Genomic DNA, 24,586 nt, shown 5'->3' with positions numbered 1-24,586 from the left:
TAGTAAGTCTCTCTTATTTTATTTTTATGGATGCACCTTGGCATATGGAAGTTCCTGGCTAGGTGTCAAATTGGAGCCACAGCTGCAGTCCTACACTACAGCTACAGCAACACTGGATCTGAACTGCATCTATTAACTATGTCATAGCTTGTTGCAGTACAGGATCCTTAACACATTGAGCAAGGCCAGGGATCAAACCACATCCTCACAGAGATTACACTGGATTCTTAATCCACTGAGACACAACAGGAACACCGTGTAGTTGTCTCTTATGATCCTTTGTATTTCTGTGGTGTCAGTTGTAATTTCTCCTTTTTCATTTCTAATTTTATTGATTTGAGCCCTCTACCTTTTTTGTCTTGATGAATCTGGCTAAAGATTTGTCTATTTTGTTTACCTTTTCAAAGAACCAGTTTTAATTTCATTGATCTTTTCTGTTATTTTGTCTCTATCTCATTTATTTCTCCTCTGATCTATATGATTTCTTTCCTTTTACTAACTTTGAGTTTTGTTTGTTCTTCTTTCTCTTTTTGATGTAGGTGTAAGGTTATATTTTTTATTTGGGATTTTTCTTATCTCCTGAGGTGAGATTTTATTGCTGTAAACTTTTGTGTTAAATCTACTTTTTTGATGTGCTCCCATAGGTTTTGGATTGTCATATATTCATTGCCATTGGTCTCTAGGCTTTTTTTTTATTTCCCCTTTGATTTCTTCAGTAATCCATTGGTTGTTTAGTACCATATTCCTGAGCTTCCATCTGTTGTTGTTTTTTTCCTTGTGGTTGAGTTCTAATCTCATAGTGTGATCAGAAAAAAATAAAATGCTTGCTATGATTTCAATTTCCTTAAATTTACTGAGGCTTCATTTGTGGCCCAGGATGTGATGTGATCTGTCCTGGAGAACATTCCATGGGCACTTGAGAAGAATATGTATTTTTCTGCTTTCAGTTGGAATGTTCTATAAATATAAATTAGGTTTATCTGGTCTAAAGTGTCATTTAAGGCCTGTGTTTCTTTATTGACTTTCTTTTTGGATTATCTATTGATGTGAGTGGGGTATTAAAGTACCCCAACATTATTATATTACTCTCAGTTTCTCCTTTTATGCCTGTTAGAAGTTGCCTTATATATTATGATGCTCCTATGTTGGGGAGTATCCTTTGTTTCTTGTAACATTCTTTATTTTAAAGTCTATTTTTTCTGATATAAATATTGCTACTCCAGCTTTCGTTTGATTTCCACTTTCATGGAATATCTTTTTCCATTCACTTACTGTTACTCTATCTGTCCCTAGATCTGAAGTAGTGTCTTCTACACAGCATATATATGAGTCTTGTCCTTGTATCCATTCATCCAGTCTGTGTCTTTTGGTTGGAATATGTAATCCATTTATAGTCAAGGTTGTTATTGATATGTATGTACTTATTGCCATTTTCATAATTGTTTTAGATTTATTATTCTTGGACTGTTTTCTTCCCATCCTCTTTTGTAGTCTTGTGATTTGATGACTATCTTTAGTGTTGTATTTGGATTGATTTTTCTTTTTAATGTGTTTGTCTATTGTTTTTTGGTTTGTGGTTTCACAGGTTTTGATATAGTATTCTATATACATACAAATTTGCTTTAAGTTGCTGGTCTCTTAATTTCAAGTGCATTTCCAATATTCTGCATTAGTTCTCTTTTTATGATTGCTGATTTTGATATCAGAGTTGTCTATGGACAACTTCCTACTTTTATTTTATGTTTGCCTTTACTGGTGAAATTTCCCATTCAAAAAAATGTGTTTTTCTAGTTGTGGCCTTTTCTTTTAAACCTAAAGAAGTTCCTTTAGTAGTTGTTTTAAAACTGGGTTTGTTGGTGCTGAATTTTTTTAGCTTTTGCTTCTGTGTAAAGGTTTTGATTTCTCCACTGAATCTGAGTGAGAGCCTTGCTGGGTAAAGTATTCTTAGTTATAAGTTTTTTTTTTTCCCTTTCATCACTTATATCTTATATCATCTTTATATCTTATATCATCCTTACTGTAATTATCCTGAATTCTTTTTTAGGTACATTGCCTATCTCCTCTTTATTTAGTTGTTTTTGTGGGTTTTTATCTTGTCCCTTTGTCTGAAATATTTCTCTATCTCATTTGTCTAACTTTCTATATGTTTGGTCCACTTTGCTCAGGCTGCAAGATTTTAGTTTTTCTTGCTTCTGATGTCTGCCTCCTGGTGGGTGGAGCTGTGTCTTGTCCCTCTGGTGTGTATGGCTGTGTCAAGGATTGTGTTCAGAGGTGTCTGTGAGCTCAGTATGACTTTCAGCATGTCTGGGTTTAATATTTTTTTGGTATGAGGACTGTTTTTAGTTTGGATGCCTGCCACCTCTTTCCTCAGTATATTCTGGCCATTATCCTCTTATTTGAGGTGTGACTTGTGTTGTAGTGACCAGAGCCTGTACTGAGCCTGAGCAGGGCCTCCTATTTGCTCTGTGGTTGTCAGAGTCTGCTGCCATTTGCTGGGGTAGAAGTCCCCAGATCTGTTTCTCAGCTGTGTTTATAATCTGTGATGTGAGGTAGGTGGGGAAACAGCACCCTCAGTGGGTCAGGAGCTACTGAGTATTCCTCTGATAGAGCTGTTCACCTAGGATTCTGCTCTGTTGTGTCATCTTTCACCCATTGTGTGGGCTTACAAATTATACTTTTTGGCACCACTCTAGGCCCCATCTTAAACATGGGTATGTCAGTAATTGGCCCTGGTTTCTCTCAGGTTTTCACCAGTCCTCCAGCACAGATCCCCTGAGGTCAGGACCCAGGACTGAAGTATTCGTGCACCTGGGCCCACTGTGTGAGCTCTGAAGGCAGCTCAGACTCTAGCCTGGTCCAACTCCTGCATATAGGCACCCACAAAGTCCACAGGTCCTTAATCCAGACCCCTTTCAGCCATGAGAGCCCTCATTGTCCATCTGGATGTTCCACCAGCACTGAGTTTATAAGGCTGGCAGTGGATGTGTAAATCCACAGTTTGTACATCTGAAAGGTGAGATTTCAGTTCTTCCTTCTTAGTTATAGGGCCCCTGGAGCTCAGCTGTGGTTTCAGCCCCACCTTTAATTGTGGGCAACTCACCAGCAACAACTCCTGAGGCAGCAGGTGCAAGGAGCCTATTCAGGCGGGAGAGTGGTGGGACAGCAATCAGGGTGCATGTGGAGGCAGGTAAGGCTGTGATTAGGGCCACATCTAGGTGCCCGTGGGCCTTTCCCAGTGGGAGGGGATCAGGTCTGCAATAGAGGGACATTATCCATCTCAGAGAGGAGCCTCTCCAGAGGCAGGGTACTGTGTGGGGAAAGAGGCTGCGATGGCAGCTTCACCTTTTGCATGCTGCTTAACAATGGCACTTAGCCTCCATGATGGCCTGGGTCTTCTCCCCAAACATTCCTGGTTGTGATGCTCTGCCCTCCCAGTCCTCCAGGTTGTCTTGCACAGCCAACATAGCACCAGGTCTGTTTTCCAAGCCCCACACTCCAGCACTCAGCCACTGCCTGTATCAACAGATGCACATTCTAGGCTGGGACACACAGGGCAGTTGCATGGACCACCTGGTTATGTCTCATTCTGCCCTGCCTGCCACAGACCAGCTGTTGTGCTTTCCTCCAAGCCTCTAAAGCTCTTTTCCTGTCCCAGTTGGTCTCCACACCAGTGAGGGGAATCTTCCCAAGGTGGCAATCTTTCCTCTTTTTCAGAAAACTTCCTGGGGTGCAGATCCCAACTGTTTCCTCCTCTCTTTATTTTTCCCTTTCATCCTATCCAGTTACATGGAGATCCCTCTTGTAATTCAAGGTGTTTGTGTTCTTCTGCCAGTGTTCAGCAGATGTCCTGTGAGGACTGCTCCATTTATAGATGTATTCCTGATGTATTTGTGGGAAAAAGATGAACTCCCCATCCTCCTACTCTGCCATCTTGATCCTCCCTGCTGTTCTATATAAATTTTAGAAGTATTTTGTATGTATCAACAAAAAATTTTTGGTTTGATTTTTATTTGAACTTCATAAGTTTATTGATGACTCTGTGAAGTCTTAAAATCTTTTACTATGTTGAGTTTTCCACATCATGAGGACATATGTCTACCCATTTATTTAGGTCTCATTTGATTGTGTTTCATCAGCATTTTGTATTTTTCAGCATGTGTTTCCTGTACATGTTTTGTTGGATTTATATCTGAGTCTTTCATGGAGCTATTATAAATGTGGGGTTTCTTTTTGCTTGTTTGGATTTTGGGCATTTTTTTGTTAGGTTTTTTTGGGGGGTTGTAGGGTTTTTGTTTGTTTGTTTGTTTGTTTGTTTTGGTTTTTCCATTGTTCACCAGAAAAAGATGATTTTATTTGTATGTTGAAATATTTACCTCATATCCTGCAAATTTGCTAAACACAGTTATCAATTCTCAGAGGTTTAGGGCCTGGGGTTTTGGGTCACCAGGAGAGGTTGTTTTGTTTTCTTTGTAAACTCCTTGTATTTTCTACATAGATAATCTAGTTGTTAATATAGGCCATTTTATTTCTTCCTTTCCAAACTGTAGGCCTTTCATTTCTTTTTTGCCCTGTTATACTGGGTAGGACTTCCAGTGTAGTGACTAGGAATTGTCAGAGAAGTTCTTCCCTTGTTCCCAGTCTTCAGGAAAAGTATTCAGTTAAGTACAATGTTAATAGATGCTCTTAATCATCTGAGGGAGTGCCCTTCAACTTCTAATTCTCTGAGAGGTTTTAACATGAATGATGTTAAATTTTGTCGAATACTTTTCCGCACTAATTGATATGATGTGATTTTCTTCTTTGATAATAGGGTATATTACACATTGATTTTCAAATCTTGAACTAGCTTTGCATTCACATAATAAATCTATTTGGACATGTTATCTTTCTTTTCTGCTAGATTAAACTTGCTCATATTTCATCAAGTATGTCTATGTTCATGAAGGATGCTAATGTATAGTTTCTTTCTCATATGCTATATTTTGTCTTTTAGGGGCATCAGAATAATGCTGGCCTCATAAAATGAGTTGGGATTGTTTCCACATCTGATTTCTGGAAAAAAAAATTATCTAGAATTGATATTATTTATTATTTTTAAATATTTTGTAGAACTTGCCAGTGAAACCATCTGAACCTTGAGAGTTCTTTTTCAGAAAAATTTTTAATAGGCTTTATTTTTTTAGAGAAGTTTTAGATTTACAGCAAAATTGGGTAGAAAGTGCAGAGAATTCCTGTATTCCCCCTGTTCATACACACATAGCCATCCCAAATTATGAAGTCCCACACCAGACTAGTACATTTGTTACAGCTGAGGAACCTTCATTCACGCACCATAATCACTCAAAGTCCACAGTTTACATTAGGGTTCATTTTTGGTGTTATATATTCTAAGGGTTTGGACAAATGTATAATGACATGGATTCACCATTTCATTACCCTACACAATAGTTATCACCACCCTAAAAATTCTCCTCCATGCTCTGCCTATTCATCCTCCCTCTCCCACTAGCCCTGGGGTCTTTTTACTGTGTCCGTAAATTTACCTTTTCTGGAATGTCATATTCAGACTCATACAGTATATGGTTTTCTTCAGATTGTATTCTTTCATTTAGCAGTATGTATTTAAAGTTCTTCCATGTTTTTTCATAGCTCTATAACTCATTTCTTTTTAGTGCTAAATAATATTGCATCATCTAAATGTAGCACAGTTTATCTCTTCACCCACTGAAGGACAAACTGGTTTCTTCCAAGTTTTGGCCATTATGAATAAAGCTACTATAAACATCTATCTGTAGGTTTTGTATGGACATTAAGTTTTTGGATAAATACCAAGAAGCATGATTGCTGTGTCTTATGGTAAGAGTATGTTTAGTTTTAGAAGAAACTGCCAAACTGTCTTTTAGAGTGGCTGTGTCATTTTGTATTCCTACCAGCAATGAATGAGAGACTTTCTGATGTTTTACATCCTGACCAGCATTTGGTATTCTATTTTGAATTTTGGCCTGTTAAGTGTGGTGTGGTACTGTAGCTTTAATTTTCGATCCCCTAATGACCTGTGGTGTTGATCATCTTTTCACATACTATTTGCTATCTGTATATCTACTCTGGTGAGCTGTCTACTAAGGTTTTTTTGCCAACATTTTAATTAGACTGTCCATTTTCTTACTGTTGAGTTCTAAGAGTTCTTTGTATACTTCAAATAATAGTACTCTAGCAGATATATCTTAGGCAGATACTTTTCTCCTTGTCTCTGGTTTGTCCTCTCATTCTCTTGATGTTCTTTTTCAAAGAGCAGAAGTTTTTTCATTTTAATGAAGTCCAGCTTTCTTTTTTTTCCTTAGGTCACACCTTTGATGTTGTATCTAAAAGGTCATCACCCTGTCCGAGACCATGCAGGGTTTCTCCTGTGTTGTCTCCCAGGAAATCTTTTGCATTTTACATTAGATATATGATCAATTTTGAGTTAAATTTTGTGAATGGTGTAAAGTCTATGCTTAGTTTTTTGTTTGTTTGTTTTGCTTTTGGAGTGTTTATATTTTCACAGGCTTTCTCTTTTGGCATGTCTTCAGAGTTATTTTAATGTGAAATCTCATCATTTCTTTTAAAACTGCTTGTTAAGTATATTTTTAGCCAATTATTCAGATTAATTAGTAATATTATACAAAATAATTGATGAAGTCACTTATACTTGACTTTGAAGTAAATATACCTCTTTCTTTATGCTTTTTTACTTTTGTCCTTCCATTGGTGGTATGAGATTAAGGTAATTCTGGATCTCACCAATTCATTCTTGAAGGAAATATTTTCATGTGCTGTATTTCAGGCACCCTGCTATCTGTTCTTATACTATCTTCTCTTGCTCAACCCTCCAGGAGCCTCATAGGTTAGGGACCAGCTGTGGTGGATTTATTTCTTATAACTAACTCCATCAGATAATTGGTATTATTTTCACTCTAAAAATGAGGAAACTGAGGTTCAGATTAACTAGATTACTTGACAAAGGTCACACAGTAATAAACAGTGAAGCTGTTGGTAGCACATGATAGCCTGGGCTGCTTCCAGAACCTTTTGGAAGCTTCTACCAACAGTGATTTCAACATGAAATAAAAAACAGTAGGATGAGAAAAAAAATTCAACTTACTTTCCGAAAGTTTTAATTCTAAACAATAATATTGGGGATGGGATTAAGATGCAGGGTAGCTGGACTAGAGTTCACCTTCTGTCATAAAAGCAACAAAATTAGAATTAACTGCTAAACAGCCTTCAATAGAATAGACCGGAAATTATCAAAAAAGATACTCTACTCCAGAAGACAAAGAAGAGGCCATGTCAAGTGGTAGGAGAGCTCCACAGGACTGGGGTAATCAAAGACTCCTCTTAAAAGGCGCACACAGGCTTTCATGTGCACTGGGTCCCAGGGCAAAGCAGAGACTCCATAGGAATCTGGTCCATACATGCCTGTGGTTCTTGGAGGATCTCCTGGGAAAACGGGGTGACTGTGTCTGCTTGTTACAAAAGGCCATTGGAAGCAAATGTCTTGGGAATAATCATCAGTGTGAACTCCTCTTGAGGTCCGCCATTTTGGAAAAATCTGGCCTCACCCATCAGGGCTGAGAAGTCCCAGGCCAAACAATAAACCAGGTGGGAACACAGCCCCACCCATCAGCAAACAGGCTGCCTAAAGACCCTCCAGGCACACAGATGCCTCTAATTACACCCAGAGACAAAGCCCCACCCACCAGAGGGATAAGAATCAGCTCCACCTACCAGTGGGCAGGCATCAGTCCCTCCCATCAAGAAGTCTGCAGCAAGCTCCCATACCAACTTCAGCCACAAGTGGGGCAGACATCAGAAGCAAGAGAAGATACAAGCCTATTGTCTGCAAAAAGGAGACTACACCAAAAGTCTATACAAAGTGAAAAGGCAGAGAATTCTGACTCAGATGAGGGAATAAGAAAAAAAAAAAAAAACAGAAAAACAGCTAAGAGATCTGGAGATTACCATCCTCCACAATAAAAAAAAGATTTTAGACTTATGATAGTAAAAATGATTCAAGATCTTGGAAAAAAAAAAACTGGAGGCAAAGATTGATAAATTAAAAAAAAAAAACATTGAGCAAATAAATAGAAGATTTAAAGGTTAAGCAAGCTGAGGTGCAAAATACAGTAACCGAAATAAAAAATTAACTAAAAGGAACCAAGAGCAGAATTAAGGAGGCAGAAGAACAAATAAGCAAGGTGGAAGGCAGGCTGGTGGATATCACTGACACAACGAAAAAGAGAAAAAGGAATGAAAAGAAATGATCAAAGTCTAAGAAAACTCTGGGACAACGTTAAACGAACCATCCATATTATAGGGATGCCAGAAGGAGAAGAGAGAAAGGGCCACAAGAAATATTTGACAAGAAAATAGCCAAAAACTTTCCTAACATGGGAAAAGAATCATTCACTCAAATCCAAGAAGCACAATGAGTAGCCTATAAAATAAACCCAGGAAGGAACAGCCTGAGACACATTAATCACACTGACCAAAGACCAAAAAATATATATAATTTAAAGCAACTAGGGAAAAGAAATAACATACAAGGGAACCCCGAAAAGGTAATGGGCTGGTTTTTGAGCAGAAGCTCTGTAGGCCAGAAGGGAGTGGCACAATACACTTAAAGTGATGAAAGGAAAAAAACTCCAGGAGTTCCCGTCGTGGCTCAGTGGTTAACGAATCCGACTAGGAACCATGAGGTTGCGGGTTTGATCCCTGGCCTTGCTCAGTGGGTTAACGATCCGGCATTGCTGTGAGCTGTGGTGTAGGTTGCAGACGTGGTTCAGATCCTGTGTTGCTGTGGCTCTGGCGTAGGCCAGCAGCTACAGCTCCGATTTGACCCCTAGTCTGGGAACCTCCATATGCCGTGGGAAGCAGCCCAAGAAATGGAAAAAAAAAAAGATAAAAAAGAAAAAACCTCCAGCCAAGATTATTCTACCCAGCAAGGCTCTCATTCAGATTTGAAGGATAAATCAGAAGCTTTATAGCCAAGCAAAAACTAAGAGAATTCAGCACCACCAAACCAGCTTTACAACAAATACTAAAGAAACTTCTCTAGGTGGAAGAGAAAAGGCCACAACTAGAAATAAAAATATAGCAAACAACAAGGCTCGCCAGTAAAGGCATACATATCATAAAGACAGGAAATTATCCACACACAAATATGCTACCAAAAGCAGAAAATATGTGGAGAGGAGAGTCCAAATGCAGGATACTGGAGATGCACTTGCAATTAAGAGACAATAGCTTAAAACAATCTTGAGTGTGTGTGTATGTGTGTGTGTGTGTGTATTCCTATATCAAAAAATTTTAACTGCAAACCAAAAATCTATAATAGGTACATGCACAAATAAGAAAAAGCAATCCAAACATAATACTGAAGACAGTCATCAAACCACAAGAGAAGAGAACTAGGGAAGCCAAGAAAAAAGACCAAAAAAAGTAATTCCAAAACAATAAAATGGCTATTAAAACATACATATCAATAATTACCTTACATGTAAATGGACTAAATGCCCCAACCAAAGTACACAGACTAGCTGAATATATACAAAAACAAGACCTATATATATGCTGTCTTCAAGGGACCCACTTCAGTTCTAGGAAAACATACAAATTAAAAGTGAGAGGATGGAAGAAAATATTCCATGCAAATGGAAATCAGAAGAAAGCTGGAGTAGCAATACTCATATCAGACAAAACAGACCTTAAAGAACATTATAAGAGACAAAGATGTTACATAATGATCAAAGGATCAATCCAAGAAGATGATATAACAATTATAAAATATATATGCACCCAACATAGGATCACCTCAATATATAAGGCAACTGATAACAACCTTAGAAGGAGAAATTGACAATAATGCAATAGTGGGGGTGGGGACTTTAACACCCAACTTACGGCAGTGGACAGATCATCCAGACAGAAAATCAACAAGGAAACACAGTGCTTAAATGATGCATTAGACCAGATGGACTTAATAAATATTTATAGAACATTCCATAGAAAAGCATCAGAATATACATTCGTCTCACATGCACACAGAACATTCTTTAGGATAGGTCACATTCTGGGCCACAAATCAAGCCTCAGTACATTTGTGAAAACTGAAATCATATCAAACGTCTTTTCTGACCACAACACCATATGACTGGAAATCAACAAGAGAAAAAAAACTACAAAAAACATCAATACATGGAGACTAAACAACATGCTACTAAACAATCAATGGATCACTTAAGAAATCAAAAAGGAAATTTAAAAATACCTGGAAGCAAATGACAATGAAGACACAACAATCAAAAACCTATGGAATGCAGCAAAAGCAGGTCTAAGAAGGAAGTTCACAGCAGTACAAACCTACCTCAGCAAACAAGAAAAATATCTAATGAACAACCTAAATTTACACCTAAAGCAACTAGAGAAAGAACAGAGTTAGCAGAAGGAAAGCATAAAGATCAAAGCAGAAATCAATGAAATAGAAACAAAGAAAACCATAGAAAAGGTCAATGAAACTAAAACCTAGTTCTTTAAAAAGGTCAACAAAATTGATAAATCCTTAGCCAGATTCATCAAGAAAGAGAGAACTCAAATCAATAAAATTAGAAATAAAAAAGGAGAAATTACAACTAACACCACAGAAATACAAAGGATCATAAGAGACTGCCACAAGCAAGTATATGCCAATAAAACAGACAACTTAGAAGAAATGGACAAATTCTTAGAAAAGCACAATCTTCCAAACCAAGACAAAATAGAAAAGATGAACAGACCAATCACAAATACTAAAATTGAAACTGTGATTAAAAAACTTACAACAAACAAAAGTCCAGGACCAGATGGCTTCACAAGCAAATTCTATCAAAAATTTAGACAAGAGGTAACCTATCCTTCAGAAACTATTCCAAAAAACTGCAGAGGAAGGAACACTCCCAAACTCATTCTATGAGGCTATCACCCTGATACCAAAACCAGATAATGACACCACAAAAAAGAAAATTACAGGCCAATATCACTGATAAATAGAGATGCAAAAAATCTTAAATAAAATACTAGCAAAATGAATCTAGCAATACATTAAAAGGATTTTACACCATGATCAAGTGGGATATATCTCAGGGATGTGAGGATTTTTCAATATCCGTAAATCAATCAGTGTGATACACCACGTTAACAAACCGAAATATAAAAACCACATGGTCCTCTCAATAGATGCAAAAAAAGCTTTCGACAAAATCCAGCACCCATTTCTGATAAAACCCCTCCAGAAAGTGGGCATAGAGGGAACCTATCTCAACATAATAAAGGCCCTATATGACAAACCCACAGCTAACATCATTCTCAATGGTGAAAAGCTGAGAGAATTCCCACAAAGATCATGAACAAGACAAGAATGTCCAGTCTCGCCACTACTATTCAATATAATTTTGAAAGTCCTAGTCATGGCAATCAGAGAAGAAAAATAAAAGAACTCCAGATTGGAAAGGAAGAAGTAAAACTATCACTGTTTGCAGATGGCATGATACTATACCTAGAAATCCTAAATACACTACCTGAAAACTGTTAGGGTTCATCAATGAATTTGATAAAGTTGCAGCATACAAAATTAATACACAGAAATCGACTGTATTTCTATATACTAACAACAAAAGCTTAGAAAGAGAAATTAGGGAAACAATCCCATTTACCATCACATTAAAAAGAGTAAAATACCTAGGAATAAACCTAAAGAGACAAAAGACCTGTACTGTGAAAACTATAAGACACTGATGAAAGAAATCAAAGATGACACAAACAAATGGAAAAATAAATTGCCAAAATGACAATACTACCCAAGGCAATCTACAGATTCAATGCAATCCCTATCAAATTACCAATGGCATTTTTCACAGAACTAGAACAAAATATTTTAAAGTTCGTTTGGAAGCACGGAAGACCCAGAATCGCCAGAGCAATCCTAAGAAAGAAAAATGGAGCTGGAGGAATCAGGCTCCCTGACTTCACACTGTGCTACAAAGCTATAGTCATCAAAAACAGTATGTACTGGAACAAAAACAGAAACATAGATTAGCAGAACAGGATAGAAAGCCGAGACTTAAACCCACACACCTAGTTAATTAATATTTGACAAAGGAGGCAAGAATATACAATGGAGAAAAGACAGTCCCTTCAATAAGTGCTGCTGGGAAAACTGGACAAGCTACATGTAAAAGAATGAAATTAGAACACTCCCTAACACCACACACAAAAATAAACTCAAAATGGATTAAAGATCTAAGTATAAGACAGATACTATAAAACTCTTAGAGAAAAACATAGGCTGAACACTCTCTGATAAAAACCACAGCAGTATCTTCTCAGATCCACCTCCTGGAGTAATGATAATAAAAACAAAAATAAACAAATGGGACTTAATTAAACTTAAAAGTTTCTTCACAGCAAAGGAAATCCTAAGCAAAACGAAAAGACAGCCTACAGAATAGGAGAGAATATTTGTAAATCAAGCAATAACAAGGGATTAATTTCTAAAATATATAAACACCTCCTGCAGCTCAATATCAAAAAAACAACCAACCCCATCAAAAAATAGGCAGAAGATCTAGACAGATAATTCTCCAAAGAAGACATACAGTTGGCCAAAACATACATGGGAAGATGTTCAACATCACTAATTAGAGAAATGCAAATCAAAACCACTAGGAGGTACTACCTTATACCCGCCAGAATGGCCATCATCAAAAAGTCTACAAACAATAAATGCTGTAGAGGGTGTGGAGAAAAGGAAACCCTCTTACACTATTGGTGGGAATGTAAATTGGTTGTGACCACTGTTGAAAATAGTATGAAGATTCTGCAGAAAACTAAAAATAGAGTTACCACTTGATCCAGCAATCCCACTCTTGGGCTTCTATCCAGAGAAAACCATGACTCAAAAAGACAGATGCACTCCAATGTTCATTGCAGCACTATTTGCAATAGCTAAGACATGGAAACAACCTCAATGTCCATCAACAGAGGAGTGGATAAAGAAGATGTGGTATACATATTCAATGGAATATTACTCAGCCATAAAAAGAAGTGAAATAATGGCACATGCAGCAACATTAATGGACCTAGAAATTATCACACTAAGTGAGGTTAGGACAGTGGACCCAAATGTCATATGCTATCACTTATGTGTGGAATCTAAAAAGGATACAATGAATTTATTTGCACAACAGAAACTGATTCACAGACTTTGAAAAACTATGGTTACCAAAGGAGACAGTTTTGGGGGCAGGGATAGGCTAGGTGTTTCAGATGGAAATGTAAAATTAGGTTGTGATGATGGTTGTACAGCTATAAATATAAAATTCATTGAAAAAATAATAATCATACCTGTTTTCTGAAGCTAGTTTCAGCTTATTTATATCATCCCTTCTCATCTTTACTTTCCACATTCCTTTAAAGAAATGTACCATCATAGGGGTTCTCTGTAATTGCATATCTTGAATTATCTCTGAATTATACAGTGGGCTATTAAAACATGATGCCTGGTTCAAATCCCTCGTCTGACAATGACTGCTGAATGGCCTGAGCAAGCACCCTTTCTTTGCAAGCTTCAATTTCTTCACCTGTAAAATGGAAACAACAGTATCTACATAATTATTATTAGTGTTAAACAAGATAATTCATGTAAAGTCATGAAGACAGTGTCTGACTCTTAGGAAATGCTCAGGAAATACTAGGTGAGAGCAGAGGAGGGTGCATTGTACTGGGGTAGTGCTGGGAAAGACTGACCAACTACTCAAGCAGCACAAACTAAATAAACTAAATTGGCAATTTGTGCAGTTCCCATCGTGGCGCAGTGGTTAACGAATCTGACTAGGAACCATAAGGTTTCGGGTTCGATCCCTGGCCTTGCTCAGTGGGTTAAGGATCCGGCGTGGCCGTGAGCTGTGGTGTGTGTTGCAGACATGACTCGGATCCCGCGTTGCTGTGGTTCTGGCATAGGCCGGCGGCTATAGCTTCGATTCGGCCCCTAGCCTGGGAACCTCCATATGCCACGAGATTGGTGCTAGAAAAGGCAAAAAGACAAAAAAAAAAAACCTAAATTGGCAATTTGTTAGTTATACAGTCCTCTCGTTATAATAACTTCAAAGAAAAAATAATGTATAAAAAAGGCATATGTTAATTTACTTCAGTTATGTTATCTGTGACTTAGAAAGAATGAAGATATTTTCATTAAATTTCCTAGTAGCACTCATTGATTCTGTTTTTAAATCTGTTGAGAAAAGTCACTAAGTATAGTAAAACAAGTTCTTTAGCTAAATCCAGATTATAAAATGCTGAGGCTGGCAGAGGTCAGCTGATGTAAATTTAGCATTCATAGAGAAAGAGCAAGAGAGTGGAGAAGATTACCTTTTCTTTGCTGGGAATATATCCTCATAGATTGCGGACTCTCTCCAAAATCTTTTTTGTTCATTTATTTTTTCAGTTGACAGCATTCTGGAACAGACAAAACTGTGTAGGCATAAGTAGTTTATTTCTATTGAAAAGTAAGTTTAAGAAGCAAGCAAAGGTACTTGGGAGTAGCTCAATGTAGTTAAAAAGTCCTTTTACAAGGGTAGTAACAGACACCAACCAAGCCAGTACAAAATGAAAGAATGAAAGCTGCCATCATACACAAGCAATCAAGAAATTCTCAACAAGCATTTTGATACTTTAACCATATCTAAAGTTAAATGATGCTTGAAACAAGACAGAAAAACCCAAGCAGTAATATTCCAGGCAAAATTTAAAGAAAGAAGGCACATAAATTGTACATAGTTTTGTTTGTATGTCTCCAAAGACAGTTTTAAACAATGTAAAAAATCGTTTTTAAATTTTTTAAAACATTTTATTTCATAAAGTTATTAGATAAAATTAATTCTGCTATATTGATTTTTTCAAATAGCCTAATTTGGGTTTATAATACATATTCATCATTTTTTTATGTAATGATTTTTATTTTTTCCATTATAGCTGGTTTACAGTGTTGTCAGTTTTCTACTGTAGAGCATGGTGACCCAGTTACACATACATGTATACATTCTTTTTTCTCACATTATCATGCTCCATCATAAGTGATCCATATTCAGTATTTAAAACACTGAAAAGGGAAAGAAAGAAATCACTTTAATCTCATATCCCACAGATAATTATCATTGATGTTTTCATCTACAGTGGAAAAATTCATCCAGTTTTTCATTATAAGCCTTTCATCAATGAATAATGCAGTAGTTAAATATTTTGCAAATCCACTGTTATTTCCTTAGGGTAAAGGATTTAAACTGCTGAGCCAGGTATTAAAATTTTTTAAATTTTAATTCAGGTATAATTTACAAATAAGAAAATCCAGAGTTCCTGTCATGGCACAGTGGAAACAAATCCAACTAGGAACCATAAGGTTGCAGGTTTGATCCAGGGCCTCGCTCAGTAGGTTAAGGTTCCACCATTGCCATGAGCCATGGTGTATGTTGCAGATGCAGCTCAGATCCAGCATGGCTGTGGCTGGTAGCTACAGTTCCAATTCAACCCCTAGCCTGGGAACCTCCATATGCCATAGGTGTGGCCCTAAAAAGACAAAAAAGAAAAGCACAGTTCTTACCTGTTCACTTTCGTAAGTTTTGATAATTTTATACACCCATGTAAATCCCACCAAATCAAAATACAGACTATTTACATCACACTAGAAAGTTCACTTATGCCACTTTTCAGCCAGTCCACTCCCCCAACTCTTTTATTTTCTGTCAGCTCAGTTATGCCATTGATTGTATTTTTGCTAGACTGCATTTGAGAAAGTTGTATCAGGTATACCTGTTCCAGCAATGAATGAGTTTGCTGGAATCTCCTTACTCTTAAGTGAGTATTTATGTGTTTTAATATAGCCCTGAAAAAAGATACAGTATCCTTTGCCAGTTTCTACTTTGCATTATTTAGCATTTCTTTGTCCCCTGGTAAAACAGACTTTAAATATATTAACTGGCCATTATTCCATAAATATGTTATATCACATTGTTTTAGTGATGATAATTATATAATCTGACTATATATTTCTTGTTGATTTACCAAAGTTCTTAAATATTACGGACATTTTTTTTAATATTTTACCAATTTGTCATTGCCTTGCAATTTACTTATTGAGGTTTTCATTTTGCTTTAATTTTTTGTTTTTGTCTTTTTTTGCTTTTTCTTTGGGCTGCTCCCGCGGCATATGGAGGTTCCCAGGCTAGGGGTCGAATCGGAGCTGTAGCCACCGGCCTACGCCAGAGCCACAGCAATGCGGGATCCCAGCCGCGTCTGCAACCTACACCACAGCTCACGGCCACGCCGGATCCTTAACCCACTGAGCAAGGGCAGGGACCGAACCCGCAACCTCATGGTTCCTAGTCGGATTCGTTAACCACTGCGCCACGACGGGAACTCCTCATTTTGCTTTAATTTTAACACAGTTTTAAATTTGCATTGCCACATCTGCCCATCTTTTTCTTCATGTTTTCTGCCCAGTGACAGTCATTCTTTAGGTCTTCATAATCTCAGGATTATATAAATACTTGTTATAGTTTTCTCTAGTATTTTATGTTTTTTTTATTTTTAATTTACATCTTTAATCCAGCTGGAATTGATTTATTATACTTAATAACTTTTTTCTCTAAATTGCTAATCACCACAATTGAATAGTCCTGTGTTTTCCCCATATTAAACATGTCTTTACAATGGAATAAGGTCTTATGCATATGTGGGGAGGTCAGTTTCATTATTTTACATGGATTTTTCTGTCTATTCCTGTGTCAATACCTCACTATCAAATTAATGTAGCAATATAACATTTAGTATCTGGTAAGCAAATTGGACATTTATTGTTCAACATTTGTATTTTTACTTTAAAAACTTAAACAACTGGATAATTTGCTATTCTTATTTTCTTTTAGTTAATCACACCTGGAAAAAGCTTAGACAATTGACCATGGAATCAATAAAGAGCCCTCATTATTTACCAGGTGGCTGCTACCTGAATTGTGGCCCTAGTGCCAGGAAGGAAGTAATCAATCCTAGACAAACCCCTACCTTCAAAGTAATGGAAAAGATTGCATGTGGAAAAATAAGTAGCATGAGGAATAAAAAAGAACAAAATCTAGGATATTTGATTGCCATTTTCTGGTATAGGTATATAAAAGTTTTTATGAGAAGTTTGATCAGGATTTTTCCATCTCCCTGCTACTGAACACAATACAAAGGATCAAGTCATAGAGTAGACAACATCTCACTTTTATTTTACATGATGTGAATTCCGAGGACATTTAGGATGGGCATGTATAAATGCAAGTCACAAAACCCTCTTCCAGAGACATTCATTAACAATCTTTCTACCACCTTCCGTTTTGGATTATTAATCTTGCTCTTCCTGGCACTAATGGAGATAATCAAGTTACATTTAATAATAATGTACTATTCTTTGTGTGCAGATAGTTCAGTTGACCATGATAAATAAAACACTGGGCTTAACCTGTTTTACTGAGTAGAACCAAGTCAAAGTGAGAAGGTAACTTCTACTGAACATTTTCAAAGTGCCAACTTTTTTTAAACCTATAAGCTAGGTATTCTTTTTTTTTTTTTCTTTTAATGGCCTCTCCTGCATCATATGGAAGTTCCCAGGCTAGCGGTCATATCAGAGCCACAGCTGAGGCCTATGCTACAGCCATGGCAATACCAGATCCAAGCCACATCTGCGACCTATGCCACATTTTGCGGCAACACCAGATACTTAACCCACTAAGCAAGGCCAGGGATCAAACCCATATCCTCATGGAGACTACGTTGGGTCCTCCATCTGCTGAGCCACAATGGCAACTCCACGCTACATATGCTTATGCCTAGATTATATGGGAAGAATCTGAGGCAGAGAAAGTTTATGTAACTTTGGTCAAGATCTCATAGTTAGGAAGTGGTGGATTTCATAAACAGCCAAGTCATGCTTGGCTCAATAGTTTGATTCTGTTTGTTTTCAAAAACATTATCTCTTGTGATTTTTTTTTTTTGTATTTTCTAATAAAGCAGTGTTTTTGTTTGTAGTAACAAAACTGTAGTAACAAAGCCAAATATTAATTCTTGATGAAAAGTTGTCTGGCCACCTTTAAATCATGGAAGATGTTAAGTTCACAGCCCCAGTATTATAATCCCTGTATTATTTGAAGAATTATAATTCAGAAAGTTATTTGAAACTTGTATAACTTGAATAAGAAATGCTGCCCACGTTTACCTGTAATTTTTCATAGGAATATAAACAGAGTGGTTGAGTATGGAATATGGAGTCAAACCTGAATTTGAATGTCAACTTGTGAGTTTCCTAGCTGTGTGATCTTGGGCAAATTAAGTAATCTTTCTTACCCTTTTGTTGAAGTGTAAGTTGGACATAATAATAGTACTTTCCTCATAGGCTTATTTGTGGATTAAATGAAAAACTGTTTTTAAAGGATTTAGCAGGATGTCTGGAACAAACAGTGCTCCAGAAAATGTTTTATTGTCATTTTCAGTGTTGTCATTGATATTTTTAAGAATTTTCCTATATTTGACTACTGTTGGATCAAGATGACAGTCAGCATTTATACCATTTCTATAATGTTTGACAATTTTTATGACCTTTTCCTGATTAACCCATGTTACCATGGGTAAAAAGTTTCTATCATAATTCTTTTTTTTTTCCCCCTTTTATGGCTGCACTGATGGCATATGGAGGTTTCCAGGCTAGGGGTCAAATCGGAACTACAGTTGCCAGCCTACGCCACAACCACAGGAACACAGGATCCGAGCCGCATCTGCAACCTACACCATAGCTCATGGCAATGCCAGATCCTTAACCCACTGAGCGAGGCCAGGTATTGAACCCACAACCTCGTGGTTTCTAGTCAGATTCGTTTCCACTGTGCCATGACGGAAACTCCCATAATTCTTAATATTCAGAGATAAAATGAAATTGAGATCTGGTATTTTTAGGGAGAAAAAGTCATGCCTCAATAATAAATTGTAGGTTTTCTTCCTTGAGGCCAGTACCAAAAAAAAAAGTGAGGTGGAGGAGAGATTACCAATAGTAAATATAACTTAAATATAAAGCAGAAGAATATCATCACTTGGGAGAGCATAGAATTATAAGCTCAATGCAATGTTAATGTTTTCCTTCCATTTCTTCCTCTTAGCCTAGTTCTAAGGCAGTAATAAAATGAAGGAAGAAAGAATATGATTATAGCCCAAGTTCGCTACTTAGTGTTCATTTTATACAGGACAATAATAATGCTGCAGAAGACCAACATGGTTCTGTATAAATATGTCCTTGTCAGAGTTGCTAAGTCTGGAAAGATGATTATTTTATTTTTAAGCCCTCTATACAATCCCTGAAGTCACCTCTTTTTCGGCCTTCTTCTTCTGGATGAAGAAAACTCTTCTGTATTGACTCTGTTTCATACTGTTTGCCCTGAAATAAATTTCTGTCACATTAGGGACATTTGCTTTGTTCATGTTTTGAGACGGGCAGATAGCCATGTACCCCAGCTGTTTACCAGGCCTTTTTGATTGGGAACTTCATCTTCTCTGTGTTGTTTTATAAGTTCATTGGCCATAGATTAAATGTTACTGGCTGAGCAGTTGGCTAAATCTCGGGGCAGGTGAGAATGCGTATTACAGATTTATTCTGGAAAGCCTCTTAAATCTTTCCACCTGTGTCCTGCTGAGTGTGAAGCAGGTTAGATAGGCAAGAAAGCTGAGAAAACCACATTCCCCTGTTGCTCAAGATATTTTAAGAATTACATCTTTCACATTTGCTTCAATAATATGGAATATTTATTCAAGACAGGCTATAATATTTGGAATTTTTTCTTTTTAACTACAGGAGACACAATATATTTTTTAAGTTGGCTTTTCAAAATCCCAAAATGAAGGAGCCGTATTAACATTCCTTCCAAGTTCAGAGCAGAGGAGGTTTTTCCCATCCGAACAATGAACAGTAAAAGAAAATATACTGGTTTTCATCTTTTTTTTCTTTTACCAGAGGCCAGTCTCTATTTTCATCTTTGTTTGATTTACCTAGTGCTTTATTTTCCTATATTTTACATATTCCAATATTTTTATCTTGCTCCTACTTCTTCCTATGTCAATTTGTAAATCTCTCTTCTGAGTTTTGGCCATTTATGTCTGCATTTTTCTATGCTTCCTTTTAAGTCACTGTTTCAGCATCCTATTCTGATCTCTCATCTTTTCCTCCTTGATTTCTTGCTCTTCTGTTTCTCAGAAATCTCTGCCCTGTGCTACCGTGCTCTGAGGGACAAGAAGAATGCCAGCAACCTTGTTTTCCTGGACTTTAAAAACATACATACTTTGATCTCTAGATTTATTCATGTTTTGTCTGTCTGTTCATATAAATTATTGTGATGGCTCCTATCTACTTCATGTTGAAAAAAGATTCACACTTTTTTCATATGTGCTGGTACATTAACCCTTTAACTTTTTAATTCCTATAGAAACTTTAAACATTTTGAGACAAGAACCCTAATTTATTGGTCATCAGTGATAGACATAAGTCCTAAAAATGAAAAATTCTTAAGGTTTTAACTTAAATATTGTTTTCACAGTTAAAATACATAAATGAAATCATCCAGTTACTGTTTCTAAATGTACTCTAGAAGTCAGAAGGAAGTATCAGTTTTTAAGCAAAATTTCCTTCTATATATATATATATTTTTTTTGGTCTTTTTGCCATTTCTTGGGGCGCTCCTGTGGCATATGGAGGTTCCCAGGCTAGGAGTCAAATTGGAGCCATAGCTGCCAGCCTACTCCAGAGCCACAGCAACGCGGGATCTGAGCCGCATCTGCAACCTACACCACAGCTCACCACAAGGCCAGATCCTTAACCCACTGAGCAAGGGCAGGGACCGAACCCGTAACCTCATGGTTCCTAGTCAGATTCATTAACCACTGCACCACGATGGGAACTCCATCCTTCTATATTTTAAAGTGTGCTGCGAATCAAAGAAAAAATAGTCAGGTTTTTTTTGTTGTTTTGGCTGTGCCTACAGCATGCTGAAGTTCCTGGGTCAAGAAACAAACTCAAGCCACAACAGTAACCCAAGCCCCACCACCAGTGACAATTCCTAGTCCTTAACCACAAAGCAACCTAACTCCTATTTGTGATATTTATGGTTGATAATCTCATTATTCTCCTTATAGCTAGTTTAATTCATTTGATATGAATCTAAAAGCTTATAGTTTTTACATTAGTTGTACTTTTGTAGAATTATATTAAGTGCCAAATGTTTGAAACATAGTTACCAAATTCTCCAGAAACTGTTTGGGTCTTTATTTTTCATTAGAAGCAAAAGTACTTGTAAAAGTATTAGATGTATTTAGACTTGTAAATTTCTAGGCATGAACTCAGAACCAAGCTTCAGCTTAGTAAATAACGTCAATAACTTTTCTTTAGTTGCTTATTTGTAAAATAGAATGAAACCAAGTTACTTGCAGGTCTAGAAAATCCCAAGTTGTCTACCAGAAGATCTAAGCAATCAGCATTGGGCCAGACATAAAATAATCCACAAAACTAAATAGCTGCTCTGAAATAATCACTTAGAAAACAGTTTAAGTGCACCATATTATAGGGATAAATAGATGGGTATACTGTGTTTATAGAATGCTTAGCTTTTAACAAAAACAAAATTATCTCAACATTTTACAAATATAATATAATCCAAATAAAAATACCAGTAGAAGGAGAAAAATACCATATAAGCAAATATAACCAAGAAATTTTTAGATAAAAATAGTAGGGAAGCATAACTCCTCCCTCCTCAGTGTGGATGGCACATAGTGACTTCCTTCCAAAGAATTTAATGTAGGAGTTCCTGTCATGGCTCAGTAGTTAATGAGCCTGACTAGTATCCAGGAGATGTGGGTTCAATCCCTGGCTTTGCTCAGTGAGTTAAGGATCTGGCGTTGCAATAAACTGTGGTGTACATCACAGATGCCGCTTGGATATGGCATTGTTGTGGCTGTGGTGTAGGCAGGAAGCTACAGGTCTGATTCGTCCCCTAGCCTGGGAACTTCCAAGTGCCACAGGTACAGCCCTAAAAAAGACCAAAAAAAAAAAAATTCAACATAGAAAGCAGGGGGGTAGAGGAGAGAGTAACTTTAGAGAAACTTGACAAATATTACCTCAGCAGGGTTATCAAAGCCAACATCAACATAAATCATGCTGATAGTATATACTCCTGATATAATGTAATGAAAATGATCTTTATCCTAATAACCCAAAAGCCCAGTCTTATTATGAGAACATCAGACAAATTCCAATAATGGGGCATCATACAAAATTCCCCTCCAGGTACGTCTCAAAATTCTCAAAGTGATCAAAAGCAAAGAAATTCCCAGAAATTGACACAGCCAAGAACAGCTTAAGGAGGCATGATAACTAAATGTAATGTGGAGTTCTTTATAAGGTGGGATTAGTTGTTTAGGAGGTGGGATCATTATGGCAGAGGACTAAGATGTGGCACTCACTGTCTCCCACAAACACATCAGAAAAACCGTCTACATGTAGAATGATTCACACATAAATCTGCTGAATGCTGGCAGAAGATCTTAAATGTCCAAAAAGTGCAACAAACCCTGCACATAACTGAACAGAACAAAAGGGAAAAAAAGAGAGAGAAAAGGAATCAGGGCAGGGCTAGCACTCCTGAGAGGGAACTGTGAAAGAGGAAAGGAACCCACACTCTGGGAAGCCCCACCTAACTGATGAGCCAAGACATAGTGACTTCAAAGCCTCCGAGAAAAGCACAGCAGCTATAATGAGGTGGGCAAAGCAGAGAGAGAGCCTCATAGACTATCAGTATCACGTCCTGGAACACCACAGCCTGAGATGCTTGGAAGGGGGCTGGGTGCTGAGACTCGGGATCTGGAGAGGGAGTTCAGTTCCAGAAAGAGGACTAGGGTTGGCAGTGTGCAGACAGCCCAAGGGGTTGGGGAGTGGTGCACCAAGGGCTAGGGAGTGGAATGCCACAGCTCAGGATACCCAGGAGGAGGCAGGGCCCCCAGGAGGAGCAGGATGCCATTGTTGGGGACATCAAGAGAAGGAGGAGCAGACCACCAGAGCAATGTCTTTCTCTGAGTATGCATGGACTCAGAGAGCAGGACCACAGGAGGTGAGGTGCATCTTGCACAAGCTAAATGTGATGGGGCACCTCTTGTATGCTCTATAGGTGGTAGGGCAAACCACTAGTCACCTCAGACTCCAGAGGTGGGCATGGCCCACCACCACTTTGGGTCTGTGAACAGGCAGCATGTGCAGACCCAGTCACCTCAAATGTTGGTAGAGGAGGGCACTGTGACCAAGCATCACCCTTTGTTGCCCTCCCTCCCCCTAAGAATGCACACACCCTGCCACTGCCACTGCAGAATGCTCTGGGTGCTGCCTACAGCTACCTGAGGGTCACTGCCACTTCCCAGGGCCCAGCAACCAGACACTGGCTACTAGCTCTGCCCACTGCTTCTGTCTCTCTGGAAGCATGCACAGCACCCTATCAAGGGAATAACAGCCTGCACACACTGAGGAAGGAGACAGCAGGCATTGAAATCAAAAGCAGCCCTCATGCCAAAAATAAATAGTAAGCCCCCACAAAATACCCAGGGGCACTTTCAGATATAAATAACCCTCCAAGACTATAGTAGTTATTTTCCCTAAGCTCACAGAGTAAGAAAAATATAAGCAAAATGAAGAGGCTTTGGAACCATTACCAGTTAAAAGACAAGAGAATTCACCTGAAGGAGCGAACATGATACAGACCTCTGCAGTCTAACAGTAACCGAGTTCAAAAAGGATATAGTGAAAATACTGAAGGAATTAAGGGTGAATATGAAGGAATTAAGAACAGATATGAACAGTAATGCAGATTACCCTAGGAAATAAAAAATATAAGGGGGAGCCAATAAAAAATAGAAAATTCATTTGCAGAGACTCAAACTGAGGTAAAGGTACTAAAGAGCAGAATGAGTAATGCAGAGGAATGAATTACTGACTTGGAAGATAGAATAATGGAAATCACCTAATCAGGATAGCAGACAGAAAATGAAATGAAAAAACATGAAAATATCTATGGGATAATATAAAGCAGGCCAATCTAACCATAATAGGACTCCAGAATAAGAAAAATAAAAGGGGATTGAAAATATATTTGAAGAAATTCTGGCTGAAAACTTTCCAAATCTAAAGGAAGTAGATATCAAGATATAGGAAGCACAGAGGGCCCCAAACAGGCCCACACCAAGGCATATTATAATAAAAACGGCAAAAGTTAAAGAGAGGATTCTAAAGGAAGCAAAAAACAAAAAACAAAAACAAAGAATTATAAGGGAAGCCCCCATAAGGCTATCAGCTGATTTCTCTACAGAAACATTACAGGCCAGAAGAGAGTGACAAGATTCAGAGTTCTAAAAGGAAAAAATTTGCAGCCTTAGAATACTCTACCCAGCAGGAATATCA

The 24,586-nt window shown here is 37.6% G+C and overlaps 1 protein-coding gene across 2 annotated transcripts in view; it reads left to right on the top strand.

Moving 5' to 3' along the window:
• The window catches only part of CWC27 (CWC27 spliceosome associated cyclophilin), a 254,402-nt gene that overhangs the window by 210,427 nt on the left and 19,389 nt on the right, over positions 1-24,586 (top strand). The gene's annotated exons all lie outside the window — the stretch shown is intronic.

The sequence above is a fragment of the Phacochoerus africanus genome, chromosome 1 (genome assembly GCF_016906955.1).
Source record: "Phacochoerus africanus isolate WHEZ1 chromosome 1, ROS_Pafr_v1, whole genome shotgun sequence".
In the NCBI taxonomy this organism is placed as follows: domain Eukaryota; kingdom Metazoa; phylum Chordata; class Mammalia; order Artiodactyla; family Suidae; genus Phacochoerus; species Phacochoerus africanus.
This window is presented reverse-complemented; position numbering and strand designations above follow the sequence as displayed.